Here is a 16870-nt window from a genome sequence, read left to right as displayed (position 1 = left end):
CACTCGTCTCTCTACTTCCTCTTCTGTTCCTATAACCGATCTCTCGGCCTGGACTTGGACCCTATTGGCGACGTCCGCACTGCCACATCCATACTCCCTGCAGCACCACACTCCACCACGGCTGACAGCCGTCTGCTGCACCTTTGGGAAGCTTATCACGCTGTCCACCACCGCTGGCAGGCCCAGAAACACAATCGCCGCCTGCGCCTCCATTTGGCCCAGCTCGCGTCGGATATGGAGGAGCACTGCTCCTCTCTTCTCCGGCAACAGTCGGGCCAGACATGCGATCGCACTAGCAACCTGGGCCTCCGCGACACGTGGTCGCTAGTCAGGGTGCTGCTAGACCCTACGCACACCAAAGCCTCCCAGCGCAAGGATATCTCCCACCTCCTGACTCTCCGATTCTGACTTCCTGACAGCCCTCAAAAAGCGCTACCTCTGCACCGAGCCCCTTACCCCTCTTCCCACCTACTCCGGCTCCCCTAACCCCGATCTTGATGCAGACATCCCCCTGGGCGAGGTTCGTGCGGCGCTACTCAAGCTCAGCACCACCTCGGCACCGGGGGCTGACCTCATCACTAATAAAGCACTCCGAAACCTAGATACCCCCTCCCTCGAAGCCCTTACTAACCCTATCAATACACATTGGCAAGCTGGCACTCTTCCCTGCTCTGGACCCATGCACGTGTCTCTTTTATCCCCAAACCCGGCAAACCTATCACACTAGAACACCTCCGCCCCATCTCTCTCACATCCTGTTTCGGCAAGCTGTTCGAGCACGTCATCCTGGCCCTCCTGCAGACTTATCTGCATGACCACGACATGTTTCCGGACTCAATGTTCGGCTTTCGTCCCCAGTTGTCCACCCAGGATGTCATCCTCCAACTTTCCGAGGATGTCCTACACCCCTCCCACCACAAACGCACTTGAGCTATCCTGGCGCTGGACCTTACCAAAGCAATCGACAATGTACATCACACTGCCATTCTGGACGCTCTCTCCTCCCATGTCGGACCCCGTGTCCATGCTTACATCACCGATTTCCTCGCCCACCGCACAGCCGAAATCTCATACGGCCCACTTCTCATTCTTTCTCCCTTGGCAACAAGGGTGCACCCAAGGTTCTGTCTTGCCCCCGCTTCTTTTCAACATAATCCTCTTCGCGCTGGCGCGTGCTCTGCGCACTATTCCATCTCTATGTCATGCTTTCTACACCGATGACATCACCCTCTGGGTGACCACTGGCAATCTTGGCGATATGGAGACCACCCTCCAGGCGGACGTGGACGCGGTGGAGACTCACGCCCGGGCTATCAGGTTGAGCTGCTCCCCGTCCAAATCGGAGCTTTTGCTCCTTCTGCTTCGGGGGGTGGACCCCATGTCGCCTTCTCCTCTCACCGTCTACCTGGACGGCACACCCATTCCACTTGTCTCTACCCTCTGCAACCTTGATTGTTTCTTCAGTCTAGTGGCAAACACACCACCCTCATCACTCAACTCACAAACACTGCAACACTGCCCACACGCACCTCACTGCCCATCCTTCCCCAAGTCTCCTCCCTCCTAACCGTTCATCCCCTCACTCAGAATATGCATCCTGAACACCACACTTCCCGCAGAGCAGCGGGAAAGAAAGGAAGGAAGAAAGAACGAAAGAAGCAAAGAATGGACCGACGTAGAGGAGCTCTACGGATTAATTTCTACCAGAGTAGTTTCGGGATCTTTATTGAGCACAGTACGCGGGCGTATTTTTTCATTCTGCCTCCATATAAACGGGGCCGCCGCGGGAGATATTTAATCCGGCGTGCTTTTACTCGAAAGTCGTGCGCCTAACCACTCAGCCGCTTAACGGGCGAGGGAATGAAAATGAAAAATGTTTTTGAGGAAATCAAAGGCGCAGTAATTGTACATTTAGTGTACACCTCAACCGCGCAGACAGGGAAGGGATGAAGAAGGGATCAAAAGATCAAAGTGAGAAAGAACCGCTGTGTTGAAAGACTCCAGATTAATTCGACCACCTGGGGATCCTCAGTGTGCGGTGACAGCTCACGCCCGCCTTTTCTTTATAACCCGCAGCGGTGGCTTAGTAGTTAGGGCGCTCGGCTACTGAGCCGGAGTCCCCGGGTTCGAACCCGGCCGCGGCGGCTGCGTGTCGATGGGGGCGAAACGCAAAGGCGCTCGTGTGCTGTGCGATGTCAGTGCAGGTTAAAGATCCCCAGTTGGTCGAAATTATTCGGGAGCCCTTCACTGCGCCACTTTTTTTTCTTTCCTCTTTCAATCCCACCTTCCTCCCTTCCCTTACGGTGCTGTTGGGGCGTCCACCGAGATGCGAGACAATTACTGCGCCATTTCCTTTCCTCAAAAACCAGTTTTTCTCCGTCGAAACCCTGCCAACGCTGCCCAGACTCGACCCGGCGCGCTTTTCCTCGGCAGCCGGACAGCGAAAATCCGAGACCGCGGCGGGTGAGAGAAAGAAAATTCCTTTTGAGGAAAGGAAAGGTTCAGTAATTGTCTCGCGTCTCGGTGGACACCTCAACCGCGCAGCTGAGGGAAGGGATGGGGGAGGGTGCGAAAGAAGGAAGAAAAAAATTAAGGGGAGACATATTAGCTCCTCCTTGAAAGATATTACGCGAAAGCGGCTGTGGTTCTGTCTAAAACATGCTTAGCATACAGTCATGCCACTTTACGTGAAAGACTGTACGACTTGCATATGAACTCCCGCTTGTTCCCTTGCCGTTCAAGCGAGCCTTGTGTGTCCTAGTCGGTACTGTCTGGCTCTCAACCGAAGGATCGCGTGTTCGTGCCTCGCCTAAAATTTTTAAAATGATGATTATGCGAAATGAATTACTTTACAAAGCTCAATCATTAGAGACATGTCATGACCGTTAATTTGCTGTAAATACCTCGTTTTAATAATTTACAGTGACGTTTATGGTAGGGCATCGCTTTTTGTTCAAAATCATCCAAGGTGAAATTTAGGGGGTCCCCCGGGCCAATTTTCGGAAATTACTCGGGCCAAATTTGGAGCTCGCCATCATGCTGCGCACGATTAATTATGGTTAGACATCGATTTTGGTCAAAATTGTTCAAGGTCAAATTTCGGGGGTCACCCGGGCCAAATTTTTGGAAAAGACCCGGGCCAAACTTGGCGGTCACCGTCTTGTCGGACAGGCTCAATTATGACTGGACATCGATTTTCGTCCAAATCGGCCGAGGTCAAATTTCGGGGCTCGCCCGGGCCTAATTTGGAGGTCATCATCCCGTCGGGCACGCTCAATTATGGCTGGACATCGATTTTGGTCCATATCGGCCGAGGTCAAATTTTACGTGTTGCCCGGGTCAGATTTTTGCCGCTTGGAGTCACGGTTGCTTGGCAACGAGCGATGCACGAACGCTTGCCCGTTAGGTCTGACCGTCTAGGGCTCAAGACACCGTCCTGGCTACCTTGGTAGAGTGTGTGGCCATTCGGTAGAGAACACACATTTTCTGGGCACTTTACCAATAACCCCTTGAGAGCTTTGCCATGCTTGCGGGCTCTTGTATTAAGGAAACGTGACTTGTCAGAGTATCAGTCAAGATTTCCATTTTAGGACCGTGTTCTTACGAAACAGTTTGGAAAACTTTCAGTAATGGCTCTGAATGGCTTGCGCACATTGTGCGACTTTCCCGCTATGCTTGGCAGGCGAAGCTGACTGTTCTCGCTTCTTTTAACTCTCCTCTATCTGCACGTGGCAGCGGTGGTGGCTCGGCTCGAGCCAGTAGCAGGCCCGTGCAATATCCTCTTCATCCTTCTCTCAGTCACAACAACAACAACAACTGTTCTCGCTTCGGCGAGCGAGGCTTCGGCCGCTTATTTGTTTTTTGAGCAGCGCCCGCTCCGGCGGACGCAGTTGTTGCTGCGACGCGCGTCTTTTGTTTCCTTTTTCTCTTTCCTCTGATCGTTTAACTCTCCTCTATCTGCACGTGGCAGCGGTGGTGGCTTGGCTCGAGCCAGTAGGCAGGCCCGTGCTATTTCCTTTTCATCCTTCTTTCAGTCACAACAACCTTGTAAGCGGTTTCTTTGAGCGGTGGAACAGCAACATGCACTGCGGACGAATGTATCCGGTCTTCTTTTTGTGTTCGCTTCTGATGCCCAGTGTATCATATATGATACACAAAATTTCAACTGAAAAAGCAGCGCTGGCTTCCGCAATAAACCTTCAGAAATGCATTCAAACGTTCCCGCCGTATTTCGCCAACATTTTCCCGTTCGCGTAGCGCAGCTGTAGCACGGCAGGTGGCGTGAAAGCAGAGATGTGGCAAAGATGGTGGCGAATCTTAATAAGAATTGGCAACACAGTAAAGAAAAAAATAATAAAGAAAGAAAAGCTGAGCATGGTGGCAATTGCCACCACCCCGTTTCAAAGGGGGCGCTCCTATCCATCCATCCATCCCCGGCGCTAGGCCTGCTGCCGTAGTGTCCAGGGCCTAGTAACCATGGCCCTCCTGCGACGCGCCCCACGAAGGCGCAATGCTTGTACTTTACCGTGCCGGAACCGGTTCCGGCGGACGACCTCATCGACGCTATCGAGGCGGTCTTCAGTGTCGGGGTGCTGCAGTACCTGCAGCACCTCGGCGGAACCAAGTTCCTGTGTGCCATGAGCTCTATGGCTCAGGCGACCAAAATGGTAGCGGCGGGGAGCTTCTTCGTCGCTGGAAAACCAGTACCACTGACGCAGATGGCCGCGCCAGTGGTGTACGTAACGGTGTTCCGTTTACCGCCTACAGTCTCAGATGACGCCCTGGGCGCCTACGGGAATGTGCGCGCTATGGAGCCCGTCTTCAAGAGCCGGGGCGACATCTGGAACGGCTGCCGCACCGTGAAGTTGGAGATGCAGCGGGCGCCGCCGAACTTCATCACCGTCGCGGGCCACCGCGCCATGCTCGAATACCGCGGGGTATGAAGCGGGTGTGCTCGAGGTGCGGAGGAGAAGGCCACCTGGGTGCCGCCTGCACTGCCACGTGGTGCGGTCGTTGTGGCGCGTACGGCCGCGAGACGGAGACCTGCCAGGCGGCGTGCAAGCACTGCGGGTTGCAGCACGCGCTTTCGGCCTGTGTGCATCCCCGGGGGGGGGGGGGGGGAATCCGACTGTGCGGCCTGCCCGTGCCCCCCCCCCGCCACCAAATACGGACCGGTGCGGTTTCGGCTGCTAGGTTTTGTTTTAGTGCAACGCACAGCGGTGAGTGGAGCCGCCGGAACCCACTCTTGGGGTTGCGAATCCCCAGGAAAGGTTCAGCACACTTTCCGCGACATTGTGAGCGTGTCGCGCCCACGATGCCCGTTGCCTATGTGGGAGGGCAGGTCCGAGAAGGGAGACGGACTGGGCACGTGGAATCCGGCTCAAAAGCAGAACTGGTCACTAGAACGATTTGTTTGCTTTTGGCGTGGTTGCCCCGGTAGACGCGGTCGGGACTTTGTCGTTTTGCCGTTGGTGTTCGCGCCTCGGTAGACGCGGTTCCGACTTAGCTGTTTTGCCGAGTGACGAGATCGCCCAGGCAGACGCGGTCGTTCCAAAATTCGCAAAATTGAGTCATACGGTTCCCTCTCGGTACGAGGGCGTACCATCCAGCCGCGGACGCGTTGGTTTCCGATCACGAAGAGCTCGGTGCCTCGCGTGGGCATGCGGCTGGACGAACCAAGCTTTGGTTTTGGGGAAGCCGCCTTTGGCCCGAAAGCACGAAAAGTGATGGAGTAAGTAGCACGCTCGGGAGGCCAATAAGCTCCGAAACGCGGGAAAGCCCGGCGGTTGTCTGAGTAACGTTAGTAGACCTGGCGAAATCGCAGAGAGACAACATGCTACCTTGTGGTAGCATGTGATGATAACTGCGGACATCAATTGAGACTTCAACCATGAAAGTGTGGGAGAATGGATTGGAGTTTCACATACTAAGCCAGGGGCGATCGTCGGTGGGCACGAACGCCGCGAAAACGTGAAAGGATCACTGCTGCGTGTGCGAGTACCAGTGGAGTAAGAGCCGAAGTACCGAACTAGTGGTGTGAAAAATCCGTCATCTTAGTACTGTGGGACGGTCGGGATGGCGGAACCTGGCTTGGGGGAGGGGATCCTAGTCGAGCCCCTGTAGGTTTTCCCTGTCTCAGACGGTCGGAGATTGCCCACAAAACGTTCTCTGTGGTGTGGGAGTACGCTCGACGCCGAGGGCCCACTATTGGTAGACGGAGTGCTCGCCCTTCAAGGAGGCCTGAAAAAGAACTCAGGATCAAATCAAACCACATCTGGTCAAAGTCCCTGCTGTCCTCAATCCCACCTAAATCCCATAACCCAATCCAACTTCCAATTTCCCATCCATTTGCCCATCCCTTCCGCTACTTCCCAGGGGAGATCAGGGGAGTCTCCCCGTGCCCGCTCCCCCGGTTGTGGGTCGCTACAGTAGCATTTTCCCTTTTATTTTATTTTTCCACCCATGGGTGGCGAAAATATATTTTGCCTACGGGCCTATTCTTTTATTTTCCAATTGGGTTAAGCCTGTTGTGCGTACGCGGTGCAGGCAGGGGCATATTATTTTTATTTCCTTTTTGGTTGCCCCAACCTAACAAATGTGTGCAGCCCCGCTCGTACGCCGCCGGAGCGGCCGCTTCACATGAAGGCAGACGACAAGCGCGGGTTCGCACGCTTGAGAGACAGTATGGATATAAAGAGGGCGTCTACTACGTGGACATCACAGGGCCGTCGCCCACGGGATTCTTCACGGCTGCCGTAGTCCACCGGGGAATGAATGTCGATGAGCTATCTTTTCGGGCCCCAAATTCAACACGAGCGGAGGAAGTTGCAATAACTCTCGCTGCCGCCGATCCAAAATCGAGAACAGTTATCACAGACTCTCGCCGGGCTTGTGAACATTATCTTGCAGGCGAAATATCCCCTCTTGCCTCCCAAATTCTAAGACGCGCTCCGGCCGATCCAACTCGCACATAAGTGATCTGGGCTCCTGGCCACCAGGGTCTACGAGGCAATGAGGCCGCTGATGCGGCCGCCCGAGCGCTCACACACCGGGCTCCTCATCCTAGCTCTCCTGGCTCAGAAGCTCCTAAACCGCTTCTGCGGTTCCGCGAAATCCTAATTCATTATTGCGACAGCCACCGTCTCTACCCAGTACCTGCCAAGGGGCTGAGAGCCGGTCTCCCCTCCGGCGCGGCGGCGACGGAGCCGAAAACCGCGGCCGCAACGGAACGGATTTGTGTTCTAAATGGAAACAGGCGCCGGACACCGGCAAACCAGTTTGGGCGGGCGCTCGCTGCTCCCACGTGACTCTACGTCAGTGCCTTTTTCTTCCGCGCGAAAAAAAACAAAAAAAAACGCTGCTCGGCGGTGTCCGAAGGACATGCCCAAGTAGCGATGAAAGTCGTCTGCCGTCTGCTTGCGCTTTGGTTCGCTTGGCTCTTATCGCAGAAAAAAAACCGATGTGATCTCGCAAGCGGTGGACAAAGTTTGAAGTTAGTTTATTAACTCTACGCAACTCCCCTGTTTTTGCAACGAAACACCACGCTTACAGCACCAAAACAAATATATATGAGTATAGCAACTACTTTTAAAGCCGCTGCAGAAATGAGTGCTGGAGTCACAGTATTCAGGCCGATATGCACGAAATTGAACATATGTAGGGTGGAAATGAACTCTGTTATCAATAGCTTAGGAGATTGGTCTTTATACAACCATTCAAGAATTAAGCTAGCAAAAGAATTAAAACGGCTAATAAAAACAATGAGGCCTCAAAAGCTAGCAACGGGTGAACAGAATTTTGTTTTTTCTGCTCTTTTCGTTTTCTCCGCAGTTACCCCTCTCGCCCCTTTCTCCTTTCTTCACCTGGATGGTTCCCCTTTGCATCAGCCATCCTCTTCACTTTGCTTTAAACCTGGCAACAGTCTTTCGTCCCCCACTTCGTTACCCTCCCGAACTCCCTCTGTTCGTCATGGCCCACGGGCCGTGTTTTTTTTTTTTAAGGTTTTTTCTACCTTATGGCTCGCCTCTGAACTGTGGAGCCACATGTTGAGCCATCGTTTCAACCTCCCAGGCTTTTCCTGATTTGGGGTGTCTTAGGTTTGCGAGCTTCTTGTAGCATGCAAGCGGAGTGCTGCAGTCGGCGCTGTTTGTGAACAGGCTTTTCCTTCGGGGCTAAATGTGAACGAGTGTGGTGACCCGGCGTGCCGTTTTCTGTATTTCTCTGTGCGTGGAGTGAACCTCAGTTGTTAGCCACTGTGCGGCTGGCTGGTGTTCGGTGATAGCGCCAAAGCTCTAAAGTCGGAACAACAGCGGTTCAAAAAAAAAAAAAAAACGGGCGTGCGCAGAAACGCCACCGGACAGAACGAATACCGCTAGCGGTATTCAGGCAACAAACACGGCAAGGCTATTTCGCGTCAAAAAAAAAAAAATGATTGCTCTAAAAAAAAAAAAACAAAAAACATGGACGTCAGGAAGTTCTCTTGGAAAAGGTTTTGGTGCTGTCTTTTCATTCTTCTGACTGATTTCTTGAGAAAAGTGTCAATTTAAAAGTTGTAGGTCACTTTGACAAACGGCCGGCTAGAGTGTTCGCAACAAGGTATCGTCCGAGTAGTTTTTTCTTAAAGCTCTAAAAGATATCGCATGAAATTCAAATACATAACAGTGGTGCTACTTGAGCGTCCCAGAAAAAAAAAAATCATTTATCGTATATCCCACGCCTAGTGCAAACACAATGCTCATTCGGAGACCCGTTTTGGCTCGAACACCTCGTATATTGCCATATGAAATAAAACTGTCATACGCTGTCTGCTCCTCGACAGCGGGCGCTTTTCGGGGCGCAAGGCGCGTGCATCTCCCGACGGAGAGTAAAAAAGTGAGCAGGCTTTTTGTTTGTTCGCCGTGCCCGCGCACCCGCGCATCGCTGCCGCCGCCGGTAGAGTTACTGTATTTGGTAGCATATACAGTAACTCTAGCCGCCGGCTCTCGCCAGCGCCATCTCTTGGTCGCAGCGAGCAAGCCGCGGGTGACGTGAAGCGAGCTCGCGCTTTGACTGGCTCGCTCTCCGTGGGGTGGTGGTGGTGGTGTAAAACATTTATTTGTACTATATACAGAGGTATTGCTTGGACCGTGCCTGAAGGGCCCGGCCCTCACAATCACTAGGAGGGATCCCTAGTCCGGGACCCCTGTGGCCTCCGCGGCGGCCCGGGCTCTTGTCACCAGGGCTCGTTGGTCCTGGAGAGTTGAGCAGCCGAGCAGGGCAGCCTCCCAGTCCTCTCGGGTGGGGTGGGGGTGGGGTGGGAAAGCAGGATTCGCCGGGCATGCCCACACCATGTGATACGTGTCCGCAAACACTTCCCCACAGTGTGGACACTCGCCCGAAAAGGCCGAATTGAAATGTTTGAGCACTGCCGGGCACAGTACCGTGTTGGTGTAGAGGGGGGCGGGCTCCGTCGCCGCCGCTCGACGGCAACGTAGAGCAGGACCCGGCGGCACCGGCCACCCGATTTGGGGGGGAAAACGGTCCAAATGCAGCCCCCTCCGTCGGCTACCGGCGTGACGGAGGCGACGGAGCAAGCCAAAAACCGGCTGTGAGAATGTGGCCTAACTGTCTCGCATATCTCGGTGTACACCCGAACCGCGCCGTAAGGGAAACGACTAAGAAGGGAGTGCAAGAAGAAAGGAAGAAAGAGGTGCCGTATTGGAGGTCCCGCATATAATTTCGACCACCTGGGGATCTTTAATTGCACTGACATCGCACAGGACAAGGGCGCATTTTGCGTTTCTCTTCCATCGAAATGTGGCCGCCGCGGTTGGGTTCGAACCTGGGTACTCCTGTTCAGTAGTCGAGCGCATTAACACTGAGCTGCACTGAAAAAACTAGCCGTCACTTTGACGGTAAAATTGGTAAATTGGTTTTGAGGAAAGGAAATGGCGCAGTATCTGCCTCACATATCTCGACGTACACGTGAACCGCGCCAAAAGGGAAGGGAGGAAGGTGGACCAAACCTAGGCTGCACCACCGCTCCTTCGCCAGACTTCTCGTTATAGTCGAGCGAGTGAGACGCATGGCTCCGAAGCGGCCCAGTGATTCCGCGCCAAGCGGTTCGGGGAAGCGACAGTGGGTTGACCACAAGGCTTTTCGCCAAGCACACTTCAGAATTTCCATAGTGTCTTCGGTATTTTTTTTTGAGGAAAGGAAATGCGCAGTATCTGTCTCTCACATCTCGGTGGACACCTGAACCAGAGGGAAGGCGCATAGCTGCCCTCTTGGAACAGTGGACACCTCAATCGTGTTTTAAGCTATTGACAGCAGTGACAGATGTGCGCTGCATGCTTTGGCATTGACAACGTTGTGCTAGAAACGCTGCCACCTGCCAGGGTGACAGGGTGGGTGGGTACTTTAATGCAGATATAAAGACAAACGGGAATTTCCCACTTATGCGGGAGAACATCCCGCTCCTCTCGCTCGTAACGGCTCCCACAGCTGTGATAACCTCGCGAAATACTTGCGCAGACCTCTTCTTTGAGAACCAGGAATTTATTGCAGCAAGTCGAGCATATATCGATCTATTTCTCCCACGGCAAAGCTTCCTTCATTACAATCAAGAACTGTTAGTGGAGTGTTTCTTGAAGAAGGAGTATGTGTGAAAAATAACAAGTTGTCTGTAATTGCACATACTTGTCTTGCTCGAATTCTTTGCCTCAATCTATCGAAAAGCTGAAACAGCTGATGAGCTGCGCTCAAATTTCGCGTTACGAAGTAACGTAATCGTCGACATTTTTTTTTTGAAGCGAAAAGTTTCACCAGGCTCGTCAGCACCGCGCTTCGCGTGAGCCGGAGGCCAGATTTGCCACTTCTGCGCATGCGCGAAACCGAGCGACGTCATGCGCAGCGCAGGTGGCCGCCGACTCCGTTATAAAAAAAGAATAAAAATATGCACACAAACGAGAATAAAAAGAAATGAAAGAAATAAAATATCACAAATAAAAAATAAACAGACAAACAGTGCGCCAGGAAACTCATATCTCGGTGGACACCCGAACCGCGCCGTAAGGGAAGGAAAATAAAAAGAAAATTGGTTTTAAGGAAAGGACGCCTGTCTCTCTCATGTCTCGGTGGATACCCGAACCGCGCCGTAAGGGCCTTAAGGAAAATGAAATTAAATGAAAACTGGTTTTAAGGAAAGGAAATACCTGTCTCTCATATCTTGCTGTACACCCGAAAGGAATGGACGCAACAGTACATGTCTCTAAAGCAACCTTCTAAGACAGCACCGTATTCACTACACGCGCGTCTCCTCCTCCGCCTCCGTACAGGCAGTGTGTGGACGGCCGAACGCCTCCACCGTTATCGTGGTGCTCCCAGTGCATTGTGCGCGAACTGCGACAGCCATGACGTCACACCAAGCGTAACTGAACCTTTTCGCTTGTATATCCAGGCTTAACCACAGCTAAGCCACTGCCAATTTTTCCATGTTCTCGCGCTGTTTTGTTTTTGTTTTTCGCGTTGGTGGGAAGACGGCGTGGCTTGGATTCATGGAAGCGGCTGCAGTCTCAAACGAAGTGCGACTTATTACGGTAGGCGTAATGCATGTTTACTGTATTTGCTTACATTTTCCTTTCGGTGCGTGGTGTATCACACAAGCGCGGCGAGTCTCGTTTGAGCCGTCGTGGGTTGCACACCGCGGCGGCGGGCGTACGTGCCTTGGGCCCGTCGTGGATTTGTTTCGCGATGTGCTCGCCCGCTTTCCTGGTTGCGATCGCTGCAAACTTTCTTCTGTGTGTTCATGTGAGCCCGCTCCTTCCTAACGTGAGAGGTGACCTTACAGGCTTGTACACACAGGTGAAGGGAACACGCCAGCCCGTTGCGATGCGAGCCGATCGCGCGCTTGTGGCTGTTGAAACAACTTGTTGTCGTGCTTTCGTGCGGTCTGCGTTAACACGCGGTTTGACAGCTATGCACCCCGAAGTGCTCCTTCGGTTCCTATTCCGCTTTTGAATTAAATCGGCCTCATTGCTCTTATAATTATTACTGTTCCGAAAATAGCACGCACGCATCGTCTTGCTCAAGACTTGGCCTGCCTCCAGTTTTTAGAACAGCCGCAGGGGGTCGATCGGCCCGCATCGCGATGAGCTCGCGTGTTCACTGCCGTATTGCTTCTACCTGCAGTAGGGGCGTTCGCCTCTGCCTCCGTCTTTGCGGGGACGTCTCGAGCACGCCTTCGCCATTTACGCGCGCTCTCTGCCGCGCCTATATTTCATCTGTCCGGAACTGTCCTGCAGCTCTTCGGTCGGCTGTACTCGCCTCGGCTCCTCACGCTGCAGCCGTACGAGGCGGCGGCGCTCGGCCCGCTGGTTGTTGTATGTTCCTGCTGCAGTGGCCGTAGTTTGGCGTGATAACTCCGAGGTCCAGTACGCCTGCAGCGAGCTGAATGAGCCTCGCGCGGGCCCCCATTTTCTTGAACCAGCATCTTGCTAGAAGGATATGTTCGAAAGCAAGAAGATCAGGCTAGACCACGCCGACAGCCTTCGCTGCGCTGTCGCCCTAAGTGTGAGCCGAGTACTCTCATGCTATGCCTATGGCACCAAACTTGCAGTATGCGTAGTCTTAGATAATCTTGAAATTACGCAAAAAACTTTTAACTCACGTGCTAGTAGTTTTGTTCCCATGCAGGCTCAGGTGTGGTTGGCATCTACCTTGTCGCCGTTGCAGTCGACAGAGAGTATATTGGCGCTTTTTACCGGGGATGGAAACATGAACGGATTTGATTTTTTTATTTGTATGTGTGCTTGTGCGAGAAAATGGCTTCAAGTACATAGATGAGCCAAAAATAAATCATTTGCAATTCCAGCAAAAGTGTGTTCGGCTTCTTCTGGTCCTGTGTTTTGGTATTTTCTGGTTTTTTGCTAGAACATGAATAACCAACTCGCCCAGCAATTCACATGTTAGTTCATATGCTTCGTGGATATTCCGATGCCTGAACATTTTTGAACATTTATTATTCATGCTAATGCTATTATCGAACCCGGTGCTTTTTATTCTTTTTGCAGAACCAAAGGCACCAAATTTCGGCATGTCAGATCTAATACTCTCGTTTATTGAACTGCAGTGAATGTGTGAGATATGGTGTTAATTGAAAAGGCTTTCAAGCCATGCTAGCATTAGATTGCAGCGCTCTAAAGAATGCAAAATATCTGCAAAGGTGGGGTAGTAACAATATAGTGCAGAAAACACCTGGTATAATTATTTATGTAACTTGAAAATATTTTCGTCATCCATGCAGCTCACTCAGACTTCTCAGCCCGATTTACGGTCACGCGGGCCATTCACACGGTACATGACATGTGTCACGTGGTATCGCACTTCCGGCGATTCAAATTTCGCGCACTCCCGGCCCTGCCACGCCCACTTTCGGTCACTTTTTTTGCTGTAATTAAATAGCTAATGATCCGATCGGCTCAAAATTTTTTCGCTGCATATTCACATCCTCCGCCTTAGATTGTAACCACTAAACGATATCTCTTTATAGTTTCCCACAATCACTGCGGACACGGTTTTAATGACAGAAAGCCGCCGACATATATCCCAGTAATGCTTTCGCATTAATAATATAAGCTCTGCGAAACGACCTATAATCCCAGCGCGGTTCCGCTGCATAGTAAGCGGCACTTTTTGGTGGTTTTTTAGTAGCACGAGGATGAAGACAGCCATATTAGTGGGTAAAGTTCGCTGTGAAGGCGATAAATATGAGCAAAAAAGAAAGGGCCAGCTGGAGAAAGTTCTTCAGGGTGCCAGGCTGCATCGCTCGAACATGTGACTTCAGGGCTTAAAACAAAGCGCGCAGAAGGTCGGCCAGATCCCTTATTTTGCTCCTTATTTTGCGCGACGCACTGACTCACTATACTTCGACAAAAGGTGCGGAATGAGAGGCGCTCTTGGCAACTGCAGCTGTTTCCCTCATCTCTTTTGAGGTAAAGAAATGACCTGCATGTCCTAGAGTCTGGCTGTGATCTGATCGCTGAGTAACGTGGACACTTTTTGCTGGAGCAGATCGAATAACAGACTCACACGCAGAGGTTTTATATGACACCCAAAGCGCTGCAGCAGAACCAAATCACCCCAGTTGTTGCGACTGAGAGAAGGGTGAAAAGGAAATTGCACGGGCCTGCCGACTGGCTCGAGCTGAGCCACAACCACTGCCACGTGCAGATAGAGGAGAGTTGAAAAGATATGAGAGGAAAGAGTGAAAGAATAGACGCGCGTCGCTGCAACAGATACCCCCGCCAAACCCTCAAATCACCCCTGTGCGCTGCCCTGTTGTTGTTGTTGTTGTGACTGAGAGAAGAATGAAAAGGAAAGTGCACGGGCCTGTCGACTGGCTCGAGCCGAGCCGAGCCACCACCCCTGCCACGTGCAGATAGAGGACAGGTAAAAGTTAAGAGGAAAGAAGAGACGCGCGTCACAACAACCGCGTCCGCCGAAGCGAAGACGCTGGCTGAAATAACAGATACCCGAAGATAGTGCATCAAATAACCCCTGTGCGTTGCCAGCCCTTTCTTAAAGAGGACACGTGCAGCTGCACCGCCCTCGTTGCACTTCGAGCCTCACCTTTTCGTTTCTCGCGGCTCGCGCAAAGATACCCCGTGGCGGCACTGATCCCAAGGAACCGTTGCGCCAATCCTTTAATCTGGCGAAGTAGAGGGCACACAAATACGCATGGATCGCGCAAGCTGGCGAACGAAGGCAGAGGAATCCGCGCGTCGGCACAGAAATTGATTAGAAGGATAGGAGACTGTCGGGGGACCTTTCCCGTACGGCGCGGCCCGGGTGTCCACGGAGATATGTGGGACAGTTACTGCGTTACTTCCTTTCCTCAAAAACGACTTTTTATTTCATTTGAGCAATAGGCTGCAGCCGCCGTTCATTGGCGTTGGTGTCGACAACGTTGTAGGCTCCGTTGATTTTGAGGAAAGGAGAGGTGCATAACTCTCCCTGGGTCAGTGAACACCTCAATCTCGCTTTGAGGTACGTGACATTTCTTATTTCTTTTATTTCTTCTTGCCTTTTTTGAGTTGCTTCGATTGCTTGCCTGTATGTTTTTTTTTACTAAAGTGTTACACTCGCCGCAGTGGCTCTGTGGTTAAGGCGCTCGGCTATCGAACCTCAGAACGCCGTTCAGTCCCGGCCGCGGCGGCCGCGTTTTGTTGGAGGCGGAACGGAACAGGCGTCCAGGTGGTCGAATGATGATGATGATGATGATGTCCTCAGGCTTAATGGCACATAGCCACGGCGGGGGATTGGCCAGGGTGCATAGCGGATACAAACGCACTCATGTACAGGCAAGGGAGTATTTTGACAATTTTGGGACATTCTGGAGCCTTCCACTACGACACTTCTTCCTCCTTGCTTCTTATTCCACTCCCACCTACCTCCCTTCCCTCACAGCGCATTTAAGGTGTCCACCGAGAAGTTAAACAGTTAACACGCCATTTGCTGTCCTTAAAAACCACAAAGTACGGCGTTTGGCCGCTGATGACTACAACGCACTATCAAATCCCGGCTCAGGAGGCTGCGTTTCGGTGGAGCTGAAGTACAAAGAGAGAGAGAGAGAGAAAACTTTATTTAAACAGGAATTCGTGGCACGCCCCAGGGTCCCCACACGACCCCACTGCACTCAAGTGTTTATGTTCCTGAGGTCCATAACACTGGCAGCACGGCCGGTGGCGATGGTCTGCACGGCCGGGTCCTCCGAGCGCAGCAGGGTCTCCCAGTCCTCCCAGGTCTTGAGGTTCTCTAGGTCCCGCGGGGGAGAGTCCGCCGGGCAGAGGGAAAGGATGTGGAGGGAAGAGGCGAAGGGTTCTGGGCATAGGGCACATGCGGGAGTGGGAAAGGATGGATGATAGTGTGCTAGGTCAAGGGGTGAGGGAGAGTGTGTGTCTGTAGTCTGCGCCAGAGTGTTGCGTGTTTGTTATCTAGGGAGGGGTGGGGCGGGGGGTATAGAGCTGGCGTGGGGCTCTGTATGCCTGGATCAGCTCACTGAATTTGTGCATGCGCTCCTTCGTGAATTCCCGATCCGAGGCCACCTGAGACCGGTTTAAAGAACCTCGGGATAAAAGGTTGGCAGCCTCGTTTCCGGGATTCCCGGAGTGCGCAGGCACCCATATCAGCTCCACATGGCGGGGCGGGGGTGCATCGGGCGAGTCCAGTATACATAGCTTGCACCGACGTCACATACGGTGGCCGTCGGTTGCGAGTCGGCCATGCTGCCGAACCACCGCCAGACCGCCTCTAGCTTTCCGCTGCCTATGTTAGCTTGCAACGTGTCGGTTCTCGTCCATCCGTAGATTCGGTATGGTTTTGTGTGGCACTCTTGGCTGCTACGACCGTAGCGACAGCTCCGGGCGAAAGAAGAAGCCGTTTAACACGAATTTCATCTGCATTCGTAAGATAATCGTAGGCGTGCAAGCGCGAGCGCTCCATGACTCAGTACTAATCTGCGCGAGCGCTGGCTCGCATTAAGCGCGACGATTTGGAACCCGTCAACCCAAATTTACTTGTGTGCGGAGTGCACTTTGTGACAGGTAAGAGGCTTGTGTCGTCAACTGAATGTTTACGAAAACGTGGGAAGCAATGGATACACTAATGAATGTTTGTGATTTGATTGACGCCATCCAATTTGTCTGACAACACAAACCTAGACTGGGTCCCGTGTCGCTGCATCCTAGCTACAGCACTAGGCAAGCCGGTTCGGATCGCCACGACCGCAGCGAGCAAACACGGCAGAGAAAGCGGCGTGCCGAGGCCGACCTTTTCGTCTCATTGCTTGCGCATCGCAGACAGACTTCTCACCCACTTGCTGTAGAAATCATTG

General features: G+C 52.6%; 1 pseudogene; it reads left to right on the top strand.

Moving 5' to 3' along the window:
• The first annotated feature begins 1258 nt into the window (after positions 1-1258).
• LOC149350045 (uncharacterized) overlaps positions 1259-16870 on the top strand; it is a 47316-nt pseudogene continuing 31704 nt past the window's right edge.

The sequence above is a fragment of the Amblyomma mixtum genome, chromosome 3, assembly GCF_055824585.1.
Source record: "Amblyomma mixtum isolate Tamu chromosome 3, ASM5582458v1, whole genome shotgun sequence".
Classification (NCBI taxonomy): Eukaryota; Metazoa; Arthropoda; class Arachnida; order Ixodida; family Ixodidae; genus Amblyomma; species Amblyomma mixtum.
Note: the sequence above shows the minus strand (reverse complement) of the source record. Positions and strands in the feature narration are given on the sequence as shown.